Source organism: Accipiter gentilis, chromosome 21, assembly GCF_929443795.1.
Source record: "Accipiter gentilis chromosome 21, bAccGen1.1, whole genome shotgun sequence".
Classification (NCBI taxonomy): Eukaryota; Metazoa; Chordata; class Aves; order Accipitriformes; family Accipitridae; genus Astur; species Astur gentilis.
The window spans coordinates 2,470,189-2,493,436 of NC_064900.1; positions in this window are offsets into that span (position 1 = coordinate 2,470,189).

The window sequence follows — 23,248 nt, forward strand, 5'->3', positions numbered from 1 at the left end:
CTCTGCATGTTGGTATGTCAATTACAGATTAAGATAATCGCTTAGCTGGGGTTTAATAGTCATGCATTTACAACATATAAAAAGCAAGTGGTTTTGCTTTTTAAGTGTCCCCCAGGGTCCTTATGGGATTCCATTATCAGATCCAAGGTGCTGCTAAAAGGTGGAAACTGTGGCATACTGGAAAACCACCTTGGTGCTAATACTTGGGAGTGTTGCACCTTATGGTCAGTTCACATGTGATTCTTTCAGCACTTTTCTGGTGGGTTTTGAGAAGGAAATAGCCACAGTCTATACAGAGCAGCTACCACGTGTCCCTACCTCCTCTTTTCACCTAGCTGTTTACAGCTGCCCTTGTCTGGTGACTTTTATAGCCAGCAATGAATTTTCCATGCTTCTCTAACAATTCGTATAGATTTCCACCCCCACTAACCATCTGCTGTTTTTCACACCCATGGCATTTTCAGTGGGGCTGTTGCAGAACAGCCAGTGTCCAATTAATAGGCAGATTAAAGGTGATTCAGAGCATATTGTGAAAACCGAACTCTCAGCTTCATAGTTTTTAGATGGTTTCTGTCCCTTTAGCTCACAGATGGCTCAGAGTCATAAAACCTAAACAGTTCTTCTTAGGACTCAGTCTGCACGTTTTTCAAACCCTAGTCCAGTCATTTTAAGAAATGACTTGGCTCAGTGAAGTGCGAATGTGCCTCCAGAGCATTTGCAAAGCAAAAAGGAGATCTTGGCACTGTGCATCTTATTGTGTATATTTTTCCCTTGAAAGACTTTGCTTTAAATTTTTTTTTTTTTTTTTTTTACCCAAGTCTTGCAGATCTTAGTGGCAAGACAGACCTGCATTGTGCTGCAAAGATCCTGCATTTTCCAGTGAGTCTGGATTGTGGCGATTTACCAATTTATTTTTTTTAATGGAGACTTTTAAATGTAACATGCCAGTGGAAAAAAAAAAACAAATCATTGAAGTGCTCAGGATAATCATTGGTATTAAAGTGTTTGTTTTAATGCAAATTTTTTTGTGTATTAGAATTAACTAGCTGAACTACATTTGGTTTGGCTGAGAAACACTGGCATGCCCTAGTTAAGGGTGGCTGCAATGCTTTTCTCTTGAAGAGGCTAGGCAGGCAGTCTGTGTATGTCATAACTCTGTGTGCATTTTAACACCCCTACCCAGTGCAGTCACTGCAGAATTAAAAGTTCTGATGAAGGTTTTATTGCCTAGCTTAAAGCTATTTCACACCATCTGCAGGCTCAAAAAGGGGAGTCTCCACAGAGAAGTCCATTAGCATAATTATGAGTGTTGTTATTACCACTGTAATGCCCTGTGTGATGTTGACACTAGAGCGACATCGTTGTTGTCAGTAAAACTCAGATGTGGTGCTTAGGCACTCATTAGCCACACTTCTGAAAACATCCTGTATTCACTTGCTGATACTGCAATTAGATGTTTTAAGAGTTGGAGTCTGTCAAGGTGATGTCTGACCATGGACAGGCGACTCAAAGTATCTTGGCTTACCTGTTGTTGTTTGGTCAAGCCAGTGTTTGAAGCAATTGCCAAGTCAGAAAAAGGTAAAGTACCTGGTGGCTGCTTCTCCTGTTGTGTTTTGTACTTGTTTCTTAACCAGATGCGACAGAAGGAGTAGGAAGTGGCAAAACGTTGTAGGCAAAGTCAGAATGTCAGCTTTCTGCAGGACATTGAGCCGGTGTGGATTTGCCATGTACAGTCGAAGCTGAGCTGCTCTTTTCCCGTGCTCTCCTGCTTACAAGATCCTAGAATGAAAACAGAGCTGCTGAGTTTCTCTGGCATCTTCTCTTCCCCAGCAGTAGCCCAAACCCCTGATTTTTCCTATCACATATGCCTCTTGCCTCAGCTTTGTGCTGAATGAGGCCTTCTCCCTGGTCTTTCCCTGAGCACTTTTGTAGCTGTAGTGCTGCAGATGATTAGCATCCCCCTGCTGAGACCAGACATTCCATGTGAAATTAATTTAGATGGTTCTGCTATTCAACAAGCTGATATCAGCCCTTCTCCTTTGTCAAACTGAAAAACAAGAGCAAAAGGCGTTATCCCCTTTCCTTGGCCTCTCCGGGGATGAGTCTCCTGTTACATCTGTGACCAAGCAACCAAATGAATAGTCCCAATCTGAAACTTGTTTGCACCTCTAAGTCTATTACAGAAATTTCCTGAATTTGTTGATTCTGGCTAAATAGGAACTGATCCCAGTGACTTCTGTTAGCAAGTGCAGTCTTGGGAGAGTTTGGGGAGGTGTTTAGGCTGTGTTAGGGGAAGAGGGTAAGAAGTCTACCTGGAACAACTCAATTTGTGATCCTCCAGTGCCAAGGAGGACTGACAGCACTACCTAGCCTGTACTCCTAAGGCAACTGGCCCAATGGGTTTTCTTCAGTCTCCCATGGGAAAGGTCCCGAGTTAGAGGGATAAACAACTGAGTGCATAGACCAGTAACATGCAGTCTGCACTAGGCTGAGATGAGCATGTGGGTGAGCTAAAGCAGCCCTGAGCTATACTGGAGCAGTGAGAGGCAAGCAAACCTGCTGCAAGGTGCTGTTTCCTTCCAAAGTTGAATGAGAGAAAGATGGTTTATGCCTCAGCATTGGGATACAGAGCCCTCTTAGCTTGTATGCTTAAAACTAAAGCAAAGTGTGTGGTGTGGTGGGGAGGGTGTTCCTTCTCTGGGCCCAGGGTTGATGGAGCTCTCTCCTCCAGGAGAAGGGGGGGAAAAGTGCTGTGTAAAGGTTAAGGACTGCACAGATTAAAATGCTACAGCCCCAGGCCCTCTGCAGCATGGCCTCTGCCTCCTTTGAATACCAGGTGGATTTCTGATAAGCAGTCAACTACTTGACTCTGCAATCCCTCTGAAATATTTTAAATGGCAAAACCATTCACAACATGTATAACTGAAAAAATGCCAAGATTCCTAATGCAATTTAGACATAGCTATGGGAGAGGTGGCTTTGCTTGGAAGGACATTATGTACAAAAACGAGGGGAAGGGGATTGTATCAGATGATCCACAGCAGCCTGTCTGCCAGCACAGCATCTGTTTTTAATTGGCTAATCAGATCCTGTTTGAAGCTTTTCTCAGCTGTGCTTCCCTTGAAAACCAGATTCCTCTTCCAGATGAGGCAGGACTGCTTGCGATTACAGTGTGGTTAGCACAAGAGCAGCAAAACTCAATGTATCGTGTGCTCAACACTTTCACCAAAAGGTTATGAGAAGCAGCCCTTACTCCAGCAAAGATGTAGGCAGCGGAGCTTCTTCTTGTTCATTCCTCCCATCTACTGGAGGAGTTTATTCTCCCTTTTTTGAGGGGTAACGAGGAAGGTTGTTAAATGCCCACCCTTGTGCTGTGGAAGGAGGACCGCCTGAGACATCAAGCAACAGTTCAGTGTCTTCCTCTAATACTGATGCTTTTGAGTGGAACTGATTTTTGGGAGTGAGATCTGGCTTTGTGAGTAGCCAAGCTAGGTCCTGGGGAGGTGGTCTGGAGAGACTGTACCTGGACTAGAGACCCAAGCCAGTGTACACACCAAATCTCCATCATGTCTATGTTAGTCACCATGGTCCTGATTCATCTCTGCTGGTGTGTTACAGAGCAGTAGATGTTCTGTGTTGTGCATCTTTTCCTCATAAAAACCTCTGTGCCTGGTACCTTCAGGAAAGGGCTTCCTGGGCATGACTGGGGAATGCTTTGGGTGGGAGGGTCTTCATGCTTACCACAAACCTGAGCTGCTACCTAAGCTGTAGTTCTTACCTGGCACATGGATACACCATCTCCTGCGTGGTCGGTGCAACAGGGCTGTAATCTGGCTTTCTGCTTGAAGAAAAAGGTGAAGAAGTTTCAAATGTGGCTATAGTGCTAAGTAGAGTTACTTTATCAACAGGACCATTCACAGTTTGCAAGACCACTTTGGTTTCTAGCATGGCACTGTAACAAACTCACACCGACCATAAAGCAACGCTGCACAAAACCAAACAGATGTATAGGTATGTGAGTGTCCTGCATACCATCCCACAGAACATGCCTAGTGTTGTCCATCAGTTTACCATGCTTATTTCCTAGAAAGAGCTGGTTGCAAACCCTCTCTCGTTCTCGCCAGAATGTTTGCGCAGTAAGGAGCTCGTAACTCGCATGGTTTAAAAGGTTAATAACAGCAGCTGGCTGCTGTAACAACTTGGACACACTTAGGCATTGCTAATAGTTTGGCAGGAAAAGCCATGTTTGCATCATCTGAACAGGTTTGCTTATTCGCAAGTAAGATGTTACCCTGTCTGCCCAGAAAGGGCATTTCAAAGGTGGCTTTGCATATTGAAGAATAACACTACACGAATAGGGAAGGTGCAACGTGGCCTCTTGACTGAATTGGTAGTGGTGGTAAATGAAACACCGGGCTGGTGTTCGTTAGCTCTGCTGGTTCTCTGGCTCACCGATCCATCGGCATCCTCCTTATTGGATCTTGCTGCATTGGGTTTCTACCGGAGCAGTGAGTCACCATGTGCCTGCTGGATCAAATGCTAGGGAAATGGCAAAAGCGTGCAAGAAAAAGTGCAGTTTGGGGTAGGTGGATCCATAGCAAATGAACCTACTCAGTAGCAGCTGGCAAGCAATCACAGGCTAAGTGTAACCAAACTCTGTCCTCAGAGTTGCATACATCCTATGAGGATTCAGGAGTTCCTAAAAGTCTTTGAGCCACCTCCTCATTAAGCTGCAAGGACCCAGAGATGAGCCAGTAGCAGGAGATCCCAAAAGAGAGTCACTGAACCAGCCTGGCGAGCTCTCACCCAAGCACAGAAGAGTGGAGAAAGAAACCTCAGACCCTGAGGTCACTTGAATCAGCTGCCATCAGTAAGTAAAGCCAAATCAGACCAGCCCATCAAACCTTTTGCGTCTGCAAGACAGGGGGAAAACTGACAGAAAACATAGCTGAAACTCTCCCTGAAAATGGTCTGCATTGCAGGCCAGGGGCAATCCCCCTTTTCTGGTCCCAGAGGGCTCTTCCGAAGGTGGCCAAACAGTACAACAGTTCAGTAACATGCGATTCTCTGATCTGTTATGAAAATGTATCTAGAAGCTCATACACACAGTCAGTATGAAATGTGAACTTGGTAAGATGTTACTGAGCAGAGACCAGCTGGTGGTCAACAGCATGGTCAGGACGATAACATTAAACAAGAATTTCTGTAAGTCCAGAGCCATAAGAAAGACACTAAGCAGAAGAGCTGCTCTGTTATGAGACCAGACGAGCATTTCAAAAATGCAAACATATTTTACAGTAATGGTAGGATAACTTCTTTAGGCAGATCCCAATGAAGTAGTGAGATTAAAGGGAAATGCTCCATGTCCTGTCTCTGTAGCTTTGTTTGCACTTGAGCATCTCTTTGAACTTAAGTCTGTTACAGTAGTATACCAAAGTGTTTTCGAGGGACTTATCCAGGAATTTAAAAAATAAATAAAATTTTAAACCCTAACAGCTGATGACCCCAAAGCACAATAGGTAGAAATGTTCTGCAGCCTGGCTGGTGCAGTAGCAGCCATCAGTGGGACTTGCTGATGTGCCAGCTTGGGACAGCAGAGCCTAGGGTGTAGGAGGGGTATGGAGTACAGCAGGGCGTACCAAGACCCGGAGAAGATGTCAGAGTTTGCGCAGGTGGTGTGGCCATGAGCAAGATGACCTTTTGGATGTTTTCAGAGCTACTGATGCAGTTAGGCAAATTCTCCTCTGCCACATCACATTTAAATGTTTCACTCTGCGCACTGCGATCATCATGATCATTAGGGAGCAAAACTAGTTAAATAGTCATCACAGAAGCAACCGTGCAAAAATTAGCAATATGCCTTCAAAGCAAGTCACTAAAACCAGACTTTGGGGCTGCCCTCCCTGCAAAACCCATTGCTCTCTCCTGCCGCATCCACTTGGAAATGTGGCCCATTTCCAAGGGGTTCAAAGTGCAACACCTTTCCAACACCTGGGTTGGAAAGACATGTCAGCGTTTGCTGTTAGATGCAAGTTATTTTATTGATTCAGCTAGGCAGCAAGCAGCAGAACTAGAAGCAGTCCTTACACCTGTGGAAAATACATTGCAGACAGCAGCAAGGTTTTTCTGATGGAGGACTACTTCATTAGCCTGGTCCTGCACGCACCCGCTGCCCGAAGCCATGCTCATCAGCTGGCCCAAGGAAATACACTGCAACCCTGGAGCAACCAGCAAGGATGACAGGGGTAGCGAGTAGTTCTGGTGGCATCCCATCCCATAGCACGGCTCGGAGCAGTTTTAACCCATCATCGTTAAATTAAGCTTGTTGACTCCAGACACTTCTTGATGTTTGGAGGTTTTGGGGTTTTGGCTTGGGGTTTTTTGGGTGGGGAGAAACAAAGCTGTTTAGGACCCCCTCCAGACTTTCCAGTCATTCTTTGATCTGTAACGGGGTCTGTGAATGGAGCGCGAGCCCATACCTAGGCGCTGCGGGAGAGATGGGTGCTGTGCCCATGGCAGCAGGGCACAGCTGGGAGTTTGCGCTGCTCCGAGCCCTTCACCTCCGGCTGCCAGCACCCCATGCAGTCTAAACAGCACGGGGTTTGCCGTGTCTGGCAAATCCCAAGAGAGGAGCAGCTGTAGCAGCTCCAGGACAGCGGTAGAGGAACGTGCACATGAATCCAGAGAGAAATGCTCTTTTCTCTTGGCACTCTAGCAAGCTCTAATGAGAAGCAGCCCACCCGAGCTTTTGAAGAATGAACTCACCAGGAGACTCCTCTGCTCTGATCAGCCTCCAACCCTCTCATCCGCTTAGGAGAAATAATAAACTGGGACATACGAGTTATTTTCATACGCACAGTTGAGTAACCTCACACAGGGAAGACTGGCGGGGAGGATGGGGGTGATGTTGGGGCTGCCTCCCCCCTAGGACCAGGCGACACAACAGGGAGCCTGCAGAAAGTCTCTCGGTCCCTTTGGAAAGTTGTTGGGGGTGAAGGGGGTGACAGGGGGAGGGGGTGCTCTGTTTCCCAGGGCCCAAACAGGCTGTATTTTGTTGTTTTGGGTTTTTTTTAACCTGGGCTCAGTCCTGGCTTGTGAAGACTGCCATGTTCTGATGTGCTGTTGTGTCCCAGGACAAACCCCCGCCTGCCCCCAGCATGGGCTGGCACAGCACCGGCAGCACTGCTCGGCACAGCCAGCCCCGTCCTGGGCAGCTTCTTGGGACTGCACAGACAACCGAAGAATAAACTTTGGTTTGTCTGATGGCCCAAACTGTGATACTCATGAGTTTTCTCTTCTTTTTTTTCCTTAAATTTTAAATATTTCACTTTTTCAAACCTTATTATTTGCCTTTAGCATTTGTTTTCCTGCTGGCAGACACCTTTTTGAAAAGTCACATCCAGTCAACTTCCTCCCATCCTATTCTTGCCACTTTCCAAGCCAAGTAAGGCAGATTTGACTTTCTGTTCCGGAAAAAAAAAAAAAAAAGAAAGAGAAAAAAAAAAAAAGAAGGAAAAATAAAATTGTCACAGAACCATTTGTTTACCCAAGGACACAGATGCCAGGAGCAGCAGCACAGTGAATGGAGAACCGTGTCTAAGTCTGCACTGATCATGAATTTGGTCCCCCATCCTTGGCACTAAGCTGGCCGGGGTTGGGGAAGCCGTGGTGGCCACCAGGACAGGCTTTGGCGTGGCTGGGCCTCGGGGCTGAGGCCAAGGGAAGCCGAGCAGCTGCTGCCAAAGCGATGCTTTGGGGGGGCAGCACTGATTAGGGGCGACCCTGAGCCCGGCTGTGCCTGCTTGCTGGCGGTGGGAATGGGCCCGGCAGCGGCCAGGCTTTTTGCAGATTTCTGCTCAAGCTGTTCAGCCTGTGGCATGCAAACACAATTACTTCTTTTTTTTCCATGACCAAGAGCAGTGATGTAGCTATGCCTCTTTTTTCCCCAAAGCTTTAGCAGCAAAAGCTCCATTCACGTTTTGCAAAAGCTCCTCAGCTGGGCAAAGCCAGTGGGCAAACCGGCAGAAGGTTTTTTCGAAGCAAGTTCCGATCTTTCCCAAGATACAAGCCATATCAGTTAAGCCAAAATGTCCTCCCTGGGTAGAAGATGGTCTCATGCTGTGGAGTGAGTCAGCCCTTTGCAACATCACTCCCAGGGGCAAAGACAGGGCGATGACAGTCTCTTACGGTCTCCTAAAGGTCGCAGGCAATTTGTGGCTTTGTGCGAGTTTTATTTGTTGTAGGGCTTTTGCTTTCTGGTCTATAAAAATCCCAAGGTAGCCAAGAAGGGGATTGGGGTTTGGGGTTTTTTTAGACATAGATTTGTTATTTAATCCTGAACTGGGTTCTCTTTGCATGACCTGCAATATTTCCCTAACATCTCCAGTGTCCATCCTGTTTCCCACAGGAGGACAGTTAGATAAGGATAAACAGAGATGGAAACTTTCTCCATTGCTAGCTGAAGCAGTCACAGCTCTTGGAATTTTCACATAAAACACTTCTTCCAACCACTTGCCAGACATCTGGAGACAAACGGCTGCTAAAAGGAACCAACATAAAACATGTATGTTTTGAATTGTTTGACTGACTAAAATATTTTTGGAGCCTCTTGGTTGCTCTTGTTTTTCCCCCTTGCTTGGGTTGTGTCAAATCCATCTTCTGCACCACCAGTACCAGGCAAAGTCTTCCAGGAAAAAAAGAGCAACCTATCAAGAGCTAATACCCTAAATTAAAAAAAGAAAAACCAAACAAGAAGCAACTCAAGTCTGCCAATGTTGCAGGTATTTGTGTCTGCTTCTAAAGAAACAAACAACCAAAACCATTCCCCAAACAAAGCAACTGTCCTCCTTCCTCCCCTTCGCAAGACAGGCAAGAAAGCCAACTCTCCTTTCTGTTTTAATCCTGCTTTTCAAAGAAAAAGGAAGTGTTCAAGTTGGAGACAGAAAGAAATGGTCTAATTTATGCCAGCAATTTGCGTTGAGACTTCCAAAAAGCTTTAGCCCACCAGAGAAGGGCAGAACCATAGGGCTTATACCCCTACCTGGCAAATCACCGGAGGCAATAAATAAAGGAGAAGCAAAGACACATTTAGAAACATCATAACCCCACTGACTGTAGCCAGGGGATGCCTGCTGCAGAGCAAATGCCATCTTCTCACGAACCCAATGGGACGTTCAGCTGAGCCAGCCAAAAAGTGGCTAAAAGGGAATGAACTGACATTTATTTGTACTTTCAAAGATTTTTAATAAGGTCTTTTGTGAGGTAATCTGCAGACACAGTGTATGGATATAGGCTTGTGGGTTTTATTTTCTTTCTAGCTGTTCTGATTTGTGGTATTTAACCTAAAAATTATTAAAATAGATATTAAACCCTTCCTTACTAGTACAAGGCCATATGGACTTGACTTGTTGGTTCCTGACCCATATATTTAAGGAAGAGCAAAGCCCGGTGAGTCCTGTCTCCTGCAGTACAAGGGGAGAAGCCCTGCCACGCCTCAAGACCAGGCAAAGGGGTACAAACATGGACGGGAATATTTGACCACGCTTCCAGGGCAGTGATTAAGGTTAGCAAGCCTAAAGATGGGTTTGATTCAGGTTTAGGCTGGTAATGAACTGTCTTGAGCATGGCTGGAGGGACACCCACAGACCTTTTGTGAAAGCACCACATGTGGTTTCTTTTCCACACCCTAACATCTCCCATGCTCCTGCAACTAACTGTAGCAACCTTTTCCAGCCTGGGAGCAGCACACAGCAGCTCAGTAGACCCCTTTTATAAATTATTTTTGGCCCACTTTAACCATCCGTCCTAATTGTCCGGGACAGCGGCACTTGCCCCAGCAAAACCCACCTGGCAGGCTCTGCTACAGGAGCAATGCTGGTGGCAACCACAGCCCGGGATGCCGGCACTCAGGAGAGGCGTTGGTGCAGTTGCTGCCTCCCCGGGGATGCAGCTTCTGCAGCATCCCAAAACACGATGTGACTCTTCAGCTACAGCACAAGCTCAGGATTTGTTTTGCCTCCCCTTTCTGGGATAAATGTCCAGGTCATGCAAGCCCGGGGGCACATGTTTGGAGCAGCAAGGATTGCCACCGGCTGGACACTAAGGGTCTCTCCAAAAAGGCTGTGGGCGGGAAAAGGGTCCCATCCTGGCAGGGAGCCTTGCCTCACTGCCTCCTCAAGGTCTTTTCAGGATCTTTTCCTCCAGGACAAAACATCAGCCATCTTTTACACAGCTGATGTTTAGTCTGACCTCGCTGCCGTGTCTCCAGCATGCTGCTGCCTTGCAGGGATCGCTGGGTCTCAGGTATTTCGCATTGCGGAGCTTGCAGACAGCGACTGAGCTGCAGGGTTATGGCATGCCCTTAGCACTAGCACTGGCTCCCCTGCAAGGCCAAGAGGCAGCTCTCAGGGTCCCATGTGCTGGCCTGGATGCAAATGCTGGAGGACTGTCACCCGGCATGGGGCAGAGCAGCCAAGAGGCTCAGCCGGCAGCGTGAACTCTATCAGATGCACCACAGCTGCCATCCACAGCTGCCAAACTCTCTGAAAAACTCTGACTTCTCTTCAAAAAGTCCCATTCTATTGCAAAACAGAGGAGTTGGCCAAGAGAGCACATTACTCGGCCCATCTGCTGCACTGTATCGCTCAGACATGGGGGCACAAACCCTCCTGGCATCACAGAGACCTTTTGGTAGGACCACGCGTTGGGCTGTTCTGTGCTTCCAAAGGAGCAAGTGCCTCCAGGGACCACCCACACCAAATTTTCAGATGGGTTACTAGGATGGACTATGAACAGCTCAGAAACTTCCTAAGCTGGTAACTAGGTCCTCCCACACCCACACATCGGTCTTCCAGGGTGGATGGGAACATCCCCACCCAGGCACCAAGCAGCCCCAGGCTCCCCAGGCTGGGATGGGGATAAGCACAAGCAGAGCAGGGTGTGAGCAGCACTGGGCACACAGAGGACTGGATTCAGGTTTGGGAAACAGCACAGACAGGCCACTAAAAAGCCATGCATGGAGCAGGTACTGCATGAGCCACGGATCCCGTTGCAGGACACTGCTCCAGCAGCGGGCACCCAGCTGGCACTGGGATGGTGGCTCAGTCCATCACCAGGCTGAACCAGGGATATAGCAGCACATACAGGATTTTGCTGGTGTGTAGCATTTCGCTTGCAAGTCAGCCACCAGCTCCCCAGAGAGCTGCAGAGTTTGAAGGCATCGTATGAAACCTCTACTTAGAGACCCTCACCCAACTCAGCCAGCCACCTGGGTGCAGGTCTCCTCTACCTGCCTATGTCAAACCCCGTGGCTGTGGGTGACCACACTGACAGCGACCGATGGAGATGGAGCAGAGCCCCGCTGCGACAGGCTCCACGCTGGCCACAGGCCCCATCAACCTGCCAGTGCCCAGGTCAGAGCACAAAACCAGGGGCAGGAATGTTTTTGTGGGGTGTAGGAGCGCAGGAAAGCAGCGGGACAAATTCCTGACCTCAGTGGCACAGAGGCGGCTCCGCTTCCCACGCTGTCTGGAGGCATGAGGGGAGAGGAGGAGGAGGAGGAGGAGGAGGAGGATGGGGACCAAAGCATCTTGCAGAAAGGGGTCCCCCTCACTCACGTACCCCAGGAAACACCTGGTTCAGGCTTCAGCCAGGAGCTTGAGCCACCGTGCGTGCACAGGAAGAGGTGGCTGGTTTCTCTCTCCTTTTCTCCCTCCCCTGTTCAGTACATTAATGGGCACCTGCATACGCTATGAAAGCTTTCGCACAGGCTGCACCTGGCCCTCCGGCTTTGTCCCATTTTAGCTGCTATGTCATCTCACAGAGCTGCTGTTTTGAGTCAGAAAAGAGCACTGAGAGAGCGGCTATTTCCAGCCACAAGCCCTGCTGTACCACTGCCTGGGGTCTAAAGCAGCCAGACCGGCTGATGAAAAAGGTCAGGAGAAGGATGTACTTCACAGGACACTGACAGCTCCCAAGTGTCCTGGCTTTGGTGTAACCAGGATGCCCCTGTTTCTGAATATTTTCCCTTTTGGCTTGGGCTCCCCAGGAAACCTGGCTTCTCCTCCAAGGCAATGGCAAGGCCTCGATGGCCATAGTACCTGCCAGCCGGTGCCACTATGGCACCAACGAGAAAGCGAAGCATGCGTGATGCCTCCAACAGAGAGGGTCTTCTTCTGAGGCTGCTGAGGTTCTGGTGGTCCCCACCTGAGCACGAACCAGCTTTTGCTTAGATCCTGCCCTAAATCTCTAAGTCTGGCCCTAGGTTCAGAGGCTCCCCTTTCCATTTTCTCAGGCCAAGTCCAACACGCAGCTCCTTCATCCCAAGCCATGCCCAAGCCTACAAAGAGCTACAGGTGGCTTTCCTCATGCAAGCTGCCTGGGATGGACAGGGAGCACAGCAGCTACCTGCAGGCTCAGAGGGGCAGCAGTTTATCAGTTCCAACCAAAAGCATAACCCCATGTTAGCTCAGCAAGCCAAGCCACGCCAGGGAGAGGATACATTTCTTCACTTCGCATTGCCATAGTGTGGGTCTTCTCCCCAGAGAGAGCTGAAGCAGCGCACGTCTCATCATGGGGCTGAGGAGGAGGCTGCTGGGCAGCTGCAAGCCTCCCCATAACATCTTCCAGGGGCTGAGAGAGACCAGAGCCGCTTTGGCCCATGTCACTTTTCACCAAGCCAGTCCTTCCACCATCTGAAAGCTGTGGCGAGACCTGTCAGAGAAGCCAAGCTGGGCTGAATCCAGCTAGTAGCTGTGCTGCAAGCAACATTACTCATCCCCTTGCTGAAGAAGCAATGGGCTGGATGAAACTCAAATGTCAGTATTTATAAGACCTCCAGCTGCCTAGCTTCTTGTTCTGGGGGTGAGGGGGAACATCCAGGCTCCAGAGCTTTATTTCAAACCACCAAACCTTTCTCAGGCACTGCAATCTCCTGCGATATGGGGAGCCAGCTCCCGTGATGGAGTTCCAGCTCTGCCGGTTCCTTCTGCAGAGCAGGAGGAGGGGTTGTGCAGAAGAGGGGAACAGCCCCTTAACTCTTGGTCCACAAGCCAGCCGCGAGGCTGCTCCAGAATGCCAGCTGGGATCACACTCGGCTGTTGTGGTAGCAGTACCAGAGCTAGCAATGGAGATGGAGAGGAGGTGGGGGGCTGGCTGCAGCAACTCTGCCAGAGGTGAGGGACTTGCATGGCACTGGGACGTGCCACCATGCAGGGCACAGTAAGACTCCTGTCCCGCATAGCAACAAGGCTGCCTGTGACGGGCTGGTTTGCTGCCTGTGGTCTAAATTGGGCTCTGTGGCCAGCACCAGCTTCACCGCTGAGAAGCCAAGGTAAGGGGAAGTGAAAGCCACAGGGACTGTGACACCTGCTCTGCCTCACTGTTTCGCTTGTCTCTCTCAAGAAACCTTGAGTTGCTATATTTGAGCACTGATTATCTCCTGGCTCTGTTCTTATCCTTGTTTGTGAAGTTTGACTGAGTTCACACACTCCTGTGTACACAACTTGCCACCCTCTGGCTGCCAGGGAGTGCTCACAGCTGGTCGGGATCGCCCCCCGCCAGCAGGGACACAGGCTCCCGAGAAAGATGCAAATGCTTTCAACCCGGCTTTCTGCACCACCGATATGCCAGCACACATGCAAAACTGAAGAGGAGCTGCTGACAGCCCAGGCTGGGTGCAGGCATCCAATTTGACAACCCCTCCATGCTGCATGGCAAGAGGTGCCCAGAAATAGAGGGTATTAGCCCTTGTCCTGCAGAGCAAAGCACCCCTCCAGAAAAGGCAGGAAAGCCACAGCGGGGCCTCTACAATTAAAGAGGGAGAGGACAGGGATAAAGTCAGCCCAGCTGCAGAGCAGTCCTGCAAAAGGGTGTGAAGGGAAGGCCAACATAGGGGAGCAAGCAGAGGCCGTAAGGGTTGGGGCCTGTGGGAGAGGAGAGAGCAAAAAGGAATGTCACTAAGCCCCAGGCCATCCTGGGTGGCTGGACTCCTGAATTCCCTGTTGTCCCCCATCAGCAGCACCTTCTTGTTCCTGAGGGTGGTAGCATTTATTTTTCCACTCTAGCAGACCTGCCAGCTTGGGGAGGGCTGTTCCACAGCGTGACCCCTCTTCTCTTCAATCCCATCCCATGGCAGCTCTTCCTCTCCCTCTATTTCTCTATCATTGAAGGGACCTTTAATTCTCCTAGGAGTCAAAGATCACTCAAACCCACTCAGGCTTTCAAGCCAAGCCCCAAGTCCCCTCACTCTTTTTCTCCCCGGCCAGAGCAGACACACAGGAGGGAGACAGCTGAGGTGGGCAGTTGAGTCCCCTTTGACTAGGTGCACCAGTACAAGTAGGGAACATCATACCCCAGACAGAGCTTTTACAGGCAGCCCAAGAGAAATCATCTGTGTATCCAGCTCCTTCCTCCTGTTGACATTTCCGTGGTCGGGTTGATCTAGTCCTGACCTCTCTATCCTTAGTTTTATATTCTCCCTTCTGGTATTTTCTGTCTTTGACACACTGCTATCACACTCTTCCATACAAAGGTCTATACAAGAATCCATACAGAATGGCCTACCCATTATTTTTCTACCACATGTCAAGGGGATTAGAAGTTACATGTTAAGGTACTGCCCAAACACTGCTGTGAGCTAATACATGGTCTCTGGCCCCAGAGAGCGAGCAGACTGAAACAGGGCAGGGAGCTCACACCGTAACGCCAGAAGAGAAGAGGATATCTACTATTCAAAACCAACATCCAGGTAAGCGTTGCCTTTTAAATGTTCTCAGCTGGCTGGAAACAAGTCCCTAGTAGTTTTTGATTAGCATACACTGAGCATGAGGTGGCATCTGAGGTAGGAAAACTTTTCTTCTCATATTGGTTCTATTATAGTCCTAGACCTGAGTTATCTTTTCTGTGCAGCTGGCTGCTAAAGAGGATTTGCCTTGAGACTTTGCTTGTCTGTGCTTTTTGAGGAAGAAGCAGAGAAATCCTTGCAAGCCCATGCTGCAGGAAAGACTGCTTCACAGTGAGTCTAGAGGTGAGCCTGAAGGGACACAAAATAGGAAGGTCCCAAAGAAAGGGACTTTACTGTGTGACTATTTCAATTTTCTTCTCTTTTCAGGTCTCCACCAAAAACTCTGGGATTAAAATACTTTCTTCTCTCATGCCAAAAGGCTAATTAATTGATCTTTACAGTGAAAGGATCTACACGAAATGGTATTAACCATTTGTGACTGAGGGCCTGGTATACATGTGCCATAGCTGTGAGTAGGTGGATGCACGGTATTTGTGTAGGTGACAGGTACAAGAAAAACCCTGAGAAGGTTGGAAATGAGCCCTCATTTTCCCTTCATACTTCCGACCACAGGAGAATGTGAGGATGACTTGCAAGCTCAGGATAAGTTTCGTTACAAGGCAAAGTCTCCAACTTCAGTCCTTCCATTAGCTGTAGGCTGGTACTTGCTCGGTGAGCAAAGCCCCAGCTTCAATCCCTTGCTGCCTGATAAGTGCTTTCTGTGAGCTCAAGAAGGAGACTGTCTTCAGAAAGACTGGTGGGAAGAGGGCTTGGAGAATAAGGGCTCCCTATGGAGCCTTCCATTCCCGCCGGGATCACAAGGAACGCGGGCAGCTCAGCTCACCGAACTCCCCATCTTCTTGCTCGCTGGCTAACCATCCCAGCAGCCTCTCCACCTTATTTTTGTTTGCTGAGATTTCTCCATCAGGAGAACAAGGTCATAAGAGAGTAAATTAACTCGAGGATGTACGCAGCACCCAAACTTCCCCCCCCCCCCAAAAAAAAACCCACCTTCCACACCCCATCCGTTTGACAACTTTAGCTTTCTCGGGGTGTCCCCCCCCCGGCCCCAACGGGGGCGGCCTGGGCGCTGTCCGCGGTGCTGAGCCCGCGGCCACCACTCCCCAGGTCTCCGGGGGGGCAAAAGGGAAGTGTTTGCTTCTTGGGTGAAGAGGGAGAAAAAAAACCAGCCAATCAATCAAGCCAAAAAAAAACCCCAACCAAAACAAAAACCTAAAAAAATCCAAACAACAAACAACAATTGGAATTTAACATTGGAAAACGAGTTTGAGGCGTGACTTTCTCCACCGCATAGCAGCTCAGGGGTATTTGTCATCTTCCAACCCTAAAGGTACAAAATTATTACGACCCAGGCCTCTGTGTACTTCATGATGTACTCAATCCATATTCTGAACCAAATTCCCCAGCCACGGAAGAAGAAGGCGCCTTGCCGAACTTTGCAGCAGCCTGAAAAGCAGCGGGGGAAGCCTAGAGGTTAAGGAGTTTCAGAAAACCACTTCTGTAAGGATACATAGCTAATTGCCCTTACAGCTTTCAACAAGCCAGCCTCTTCACAGACATTCACCATTAAGAGTCCCTCCAGGCTCTCTCTGACCTGGGATTAACACAATTCATAAAATGAGACTTATGGCAGAGGTGGGCCACTTATCACTGGCCCAGACGGGCACATGCAGCTGCTGAACAGGGGTGTGATATGTATAAAAGGTGGCAGGCAGTAATAGAAAATGACTCAGGGACTCACCCAAAGAACACCACAGGCATGCACAAGTAGAATGAGTCACTGGTCATTCATTGAGGCAATTAATCAGAAGCAAAATCAGAGGGAAATGACTTATCTGAGCCTAAAAATGGGCTTTTAAATAGCTGCCTCTCTTCTCCCTCTTACTTGTAGAGCCCATGTTTCTCCAAAATAAGAAACTGAAAACCAAAGTTTTCCTTCTTAGCAATATTTATTTAGGGTGAGATGAACTGGGTTTGGAGATAGAAGGAACTGTTTTAGAAACTTCAGGGTGTAAAGTTTATTGGCTAAGTTGGGTGGGACTTAAATCACAGGACACTGTAGGAGAACTCGTACAGCCAAGCGAAGCTGCAGAAGGGTTCTCAGAGCTGACACCAGGCTTCCTGTTGTCAGTCACATGCTGTGTGTGATCTCAAATTTGGGTGGGTTTACTGGACTGTTCCTGAGTGCTAACGGGCACTGGATGGGGGTTTATGTGGTTGCTAGCTAAGTCTAGAGAAGGCCAGTTGTAGCTACTGAATCCCTTATGCTGGTGACACAAGATGAAGTGGCATGTCATGTATCATCTCTCCTTAACTCAGTTCCAGATCCTCTCATGGGTGACTGAAGCAAGTGGGGAGTGCTCTGCTGCGCTCCAGTTGCAGAAACATGCTGCAGCAAATTAACCTGATACCTGCAGCTGCTGATCCGAGTCTGTATCACCCCGTGCTCTGCAGTGACGCAGGAAGCTCATCACCCCTGCCCACAGCCAAAACAACACCTTCAAGAAGCCCATGGCAGACAAAAAAATGGAAATCTTTACAATTCTTCTCTTTTAAAGTCAGTATGATGCTTCCCCTTGGACCTCACTTTATATTCAAAAGCTTATGGGAAAGAGTATCCCATTCACTTCACGTGCCAAGACTGCTCCCTCACGTGTAGAAGGCATTTCTTCCACTAGCCTGTAAAACTGGAGTCAGAGATGAGGGTTTATGTGGTTCTTCCTAGATCCCCTCTTACAATATTGGAATAGAGGCCGTATGTTTTCATTCTCCTGGAATTCACCCAGTATTTCAAGATTTAACGTTAATATCGGCAGACCAGAATGCTCTCCAGCCAACTCCTCTCCCAAGTTGCTGTTTTCTAATAATTTTCCCCTCTTGCTAATGGGCTCGAGTAGTTTGTCAACTCAGCAGAACACCCTCCCTTCCAAACATTCATCAGAAAAAATTATTCCGTCTTTCTGAATCTTTATTAACAGACGTACTTCCAAAAAACAAAAGGGTGTATGCCTCAGCACAGTAAATTTTTCAAAAAAATGAAACACTTTCCCATTATCTTTAAGGAAAATGAACCTAGTTGGTTTTCCACATCCCCTCCCTACAGTTTTTTGTACTTCAGAAGTCTAACTTGCATCAAATGCCACCTATTACTGCCTTTTCCCCCATAGCTAATATCTTGCATATCTGCTTCTACTTGTTGCCTTCATTGTAGTTCAGTACCATGGCTTTTAGCTAAAGCTATTGTCTCCCTTGAACGTGGAAATAGAGTTTTTTGGCTATCTCATATATTCTTCCTAAAGAACTTTCCCCATTTGAAAATGTATTTTTTCTCCACAAAGTTTTTTTCCTACCTGTCTTGCTCAGAATTTCCTCCTGTTGGGATATTAGGCTTTTAGAGACACACCACAACATATCAAACCGCTAGCAGGAACGCCTTGTTTCATGTCGTAGAGGCTATTGCTTGGATAGTCCAAGACCAGCTTCCAGACCCCTGAACCCCTCCTGGCTGAACCAGTCTCACCTGTATGGTCACCAGCTGCTTCTCAGCACTGACTGGTTTTCTCCTTCTGGCTCCTGAATGTTTTGGAGTCATTTTGGAGTCTTTTTCACTTGGAAACAGCAGAGTCCTTGAAGTGTGTGGGGCTGACAATGACTTCACCCAACTGTGGACCAAAAGATAATTGGAGAAAAATGGTTAAGAACATGGGTTAAACATGCTCAAAAGATGTGAATCATCCTCTGATAAAGCTGTGGTCTCTAAGTCAGACTTTTCCCCTGAAACCTCTGCTCCTGCCATTGCAGCAGGGCTTCCTGGCACATGCACAGACCTGGAAAAAAACAAAAGCTGAGACAAGTGGGTCATTCAGCTTTAGGGGAGAGTAGAAAACAGATGGTGCAAAGACTTCTCTTCCCTGCAGGAGACATCTCCACCCTACTCCCTGCAGACCTTTGGCTAGAAGGGTTGCTAACACCCAGCTTGACATGGAACAGAGAAGGAAACTCAAGCAACCTGCAAGAACAGACCCATGTCATCATCACAAAAACACAGTCACAAGAAAGGAAAAAATGCCTGCAGTGAGCTTGGAAGAAAATCCTTGGTATTTTTATCTGATTTCTGGCCATTTGGGATAAGACTCTTGACCCTTTTTAGTTGTCTGTAGTGTGGCAACCTGAGCCAGTTGCACCAAGATTTCTTCATAGTCAGTGGAGAGACATGGACATTTTTAGAGCCCAGTGATCTCACACTACAGCACAGCTTGTCAGGAGAGAGGACAGGGTTGAACAAAGGTTTCCAAGATATACTCCCAACAAACAGCATATGCACAGAAGCCGTCACATTCTCACAGCTTGTCCTGCTTCGCCTGACACAACAAAGAACAGCTTTTCTCTTCCCCGAAACTCATGCCCCCCACACCGCCTTGACCTCAGCAGCAGCCCCTTGTAGAGGCAATGCCACAAATATTAACCTGAGCCTAAGTTTGGACCCCAGCTAACCCAAAGCCAAAGCATCAACGAGCAAAAAAGCACCAGACAGGTTTTGCAGCCAGGCATCAATAACCCCTCGGGCTCAGGACAAAACGCCGTGTGAAATGCTATCAGCAACTTATTTTAGGTGGCCATATGTCAGGAACCCTTGGCCAAAATAAACCCCTAGGCTTGCTCCAATGCATCTTTTTTTAGAAAAGAATTTATATAAATGGTCTTTCATGAAAGAAAAATATTGTTGTGAGCCTGTGCAATATTTCACCATGATTTTTTAAAGAAAAAATTATCTTCAGTCTGGAGCATAGGAAGTAAAACGTTAGCCTGAATAACAGTCATACCTATGTTTTGCTGTCCTTATCACCTACTACAAGAATCTCCAGGTGATATCTGGGAGCCAGGCTACAACTGGCACCTACCCGAAGAAAAATTAAAATGGCCACTATATCATAAAAGTAAGAATTTAGCTCTTTAAAAATATTTTCAGCAATAAGTATCCTCTGAACATTAAAACCAGTTCTTTAAATGTTTGTTTCCAACATTTATACAATATTTACACCTTATTTTCTCAGTGCTTGAGTTCTCTGCTAGCTCTATACTGCGAGAATGAAGATTTGGTTAAAGTCTAGGTAATCTGCCAGCACTGCGGCATGTCTGGATTCTCAAGAATCCATCGCTACGGAAATAAAAAGGAAATTAAACCACTGGAAAAATAAAAAAAGTATGTTAGGTTGCTATGGAGCCCGATTAAATTTGGAGGTAAAGTTTAACTTGCCGCTTAATTCACAACATTTGGAGGTAAGGTTTAACCTGACGCTTAATTCGCATCATTATGCAGTGAATATGGCAGGAGATTGAAGGGCCCTATGCTGCTGCTCGGCATTCAGCAGCACCCTGGGGCCCTCTCTGAAATGGCTCTTGCACAGAAATCCTCTCCTCAAGATGCAGAGTGGGCACTGCCGGCCACCAGCTTCTAGACAGCTCTGGCCACCCGAATCTTAAACATGTTTCTGCAGGTTTCTCAGTCCTCTGATGTCATTTTTAAAAGTAGTGGCACTTCAGTGGGTATAAAATTTAGGTCAGACTGTTTCAAACAGTTCCATGAGCCAGTGCTATTACACTGCAGCCTATTTGTGATATATTACAATGTAATATATATAGCAATGACCAGCCTCCTCTGAGATGGTCCCTCTTACAAATTAAACATTGTAATCTATCAAGTATGCTTGAAACAGCCTCAAGAACAGTCATCGTAAAGAAACCAGGTTTAAATTGTTTTTTCTGCAGTTTTTCTCTTACTCAAGTACAGACCAGGATAATGCATTATAACAGTAGTACTGCTACTTTTCCATGAAGTCTGGGATCTGGAGGTTTTGTCAGCAGTGGACATAAACTCTCTGAATGAGCTGATGTAATAATACTGCAAGTCAGTCAAAGGATCCCTGAGATGAACTGGAGACCCTTTCACTACTCATCTATTCTTTATTAGCAGTAAGTAAAATCAGTAATCAGATAGTAAGCACCTTCAAAGTAAAAGCTGCTGTTCTGGAATTAAAAGTCATAACTGCACAAGAAGTTTTACAGTTAAAGGCAAGACCACTTCTGTCAACTATCATATTGCTAGTTAATGAATTCTTATTTATGAAAGAAATTTCCTTTTTTTAACTAAATCCATGTTTTCAACCGGTACTTCAATTAAAACAAAAATTCAAGTCCTGGTCAAATGAAACATCCTGACCGTAGTTGCAATTATACCCATACAGCAACCTTTTATTTCTAACCAGACAACAAAAATCTGGCTGAGAATCCTGAAGGCCAGAGTTCACACCATAACTGCTGAGGAGAGCCACATGTGTAACACGCAATAACAGAACAGCACATTTACCCCCATGCTTTTATATTGCAACTGAGTATTGCAAGTAGTTACGAATTCTCTGTGTAGAGCATCCTAAACATGGGCATAACACAGCCCCCCTGCAAGTTCTGCTAGCACACTGCTGCAGTTTTAAGTAAGCCAGACATGCCTGTGAGAAGACAGTACTTCAAAACTGCGGTTCTCCAGTTCAACTGTGGATTTTTTTTAAACACCCGCATCCTTCTATTCAATTTCTGAAATGTCCCAGTACCATCCTTTCCCTTCCCACCCCATCAATAGGCAGGGCTTCCAAAATATCTACTCTTGGCCCTGCCAGCAAGTCCCTGTGTTACCAAAGTGTGCTGCTTCCCCTCTGCAGGGCTCATTTTTTTGGTCCAGGAAATGGCAGTAAATAGGAATCCTCCTTCTATCTCCACCACAGAGAAGTGCTGCAAGGAAGGAGGCTAAGCACCAATGTGAAGCAGGCACATACGTAGCTGGAATATTGCTCCACATTCAAAGTTTCCTCCGCTCCAAAACAGACGCCGTTTTTTTATGAGCAGCATTTCTCTGGAGAAACTCCATGAATTTGCTGCCAGAGGCTGAGCCCCGTCTGTACGTGTCGCTCCCACCAATCGAGCAGGGCTGCGGAAACATACTCCAGCACAGCTGGGCTGCAGGACAGCCGTAATGCAGGAGCCATAACCACTGGGGTCTGCTAGGCCATTAGCAAATCCCTCATAGCATCTGACGAACTCCCACCGGTGTCACAAGGAATTTGGGTGGTGGGATTGATGGCAGGGGCTCTTCCCGAAACCAGCTTACTTTCCCCTGGTCTTAAGAAAAGCTGCCCGGGAGGAGAAAGTGAAAGGGAGCTCATGAGGTCTGGAGAGCTACATCAGTCCTGGCAACTAGTCAGGGCTACACAACATTTGGGGAGCCCCACGTGAGCAGTAAAAACACAGGCAGCCAATTGTGATGATTAACAGATGTGGTGGCAAGAGCAGAAACATGGAGCTCTTCACTTTGGTCATGTTGTGAACTCATGCCCCAGGGTTACTTGTCACTGCAGTGTCTTAGTCGTGGGGGTGCAGAGGAAAGGACTGCGGAACTGCTGTTAAGCATGATGACAGAATATAAGCTTTCTCTCTTTGCAGGGGGAAAAAACACTCCCAAAATAGCCTGCGTCCAGTATCTTTGTGGACTTTGTGCTGACGCTGGCTTTAAACCACCTGCAGGTTTCAAAGTGCCCACAACAACCCTGTGTACTCTTCTGTATGCAAGAACAGCACAAAACTGTGCGCACTTCTGTCATCTCCAGGCACTATGCAATACTTAAATCAATAAGGTTGTAAATACTGAAGATGAGTTACTGTGTCCATCAAAATTGCGACTATTTGCCCACAGGAGTCAGACAAAATCTTTTTCTAATACCATCAAATGCAAAATACTACATCTGGAAACCAGGAGCACAGATGTTGTCAATACCAGATGGGAGAGGCTGCCTCTAGAAGCAGCAGATGGACTTTGAAATCACTGTGAATAACTGACTCGGCACAAGCACTTGGCATGCCATAATGCCATGGTAAAAACAGCAGGCACAGGTCATGGACACAAATATCAAGAGGTTGAGAAGCAATCTTAGTATTATTTGTTATCCGTGGTAGGTAGAGCACCAGGCTAGCAAGTGGTGCTGGTTCGTGAGATGTGCAGGAACCACAAAGTTACAGAAGAAAAGGTTTCCATCTTCTAAATCCAATATATACAACATACAGCTTCAAGAGCTCATTTTCAACAGTTCATCCAAGAGCTGAAGGGGTTAGTGGAGAGCATGGGGCAGTCTGAGACTTTTCAGCTTTGTTGATAAGGATGCAGCAATCCACAGATCAAAGATGAAGTTCAAAAACCAATGTGGAAATGCAAATTAATTTCTCAGTAATGACCACAATCAAATATTATAACAGGTTCTCCAAGTACACAATGAATTGCCATTACTGAGCACCTTTAGGGCAAGACTGAATAAATTTCCAAGAGGAACACTGAGATATAGCTTTCAAAGTTATTCAGATAAGTGATAGAGAAGGAGTGGAGAAGGGAATTGTTGCAGG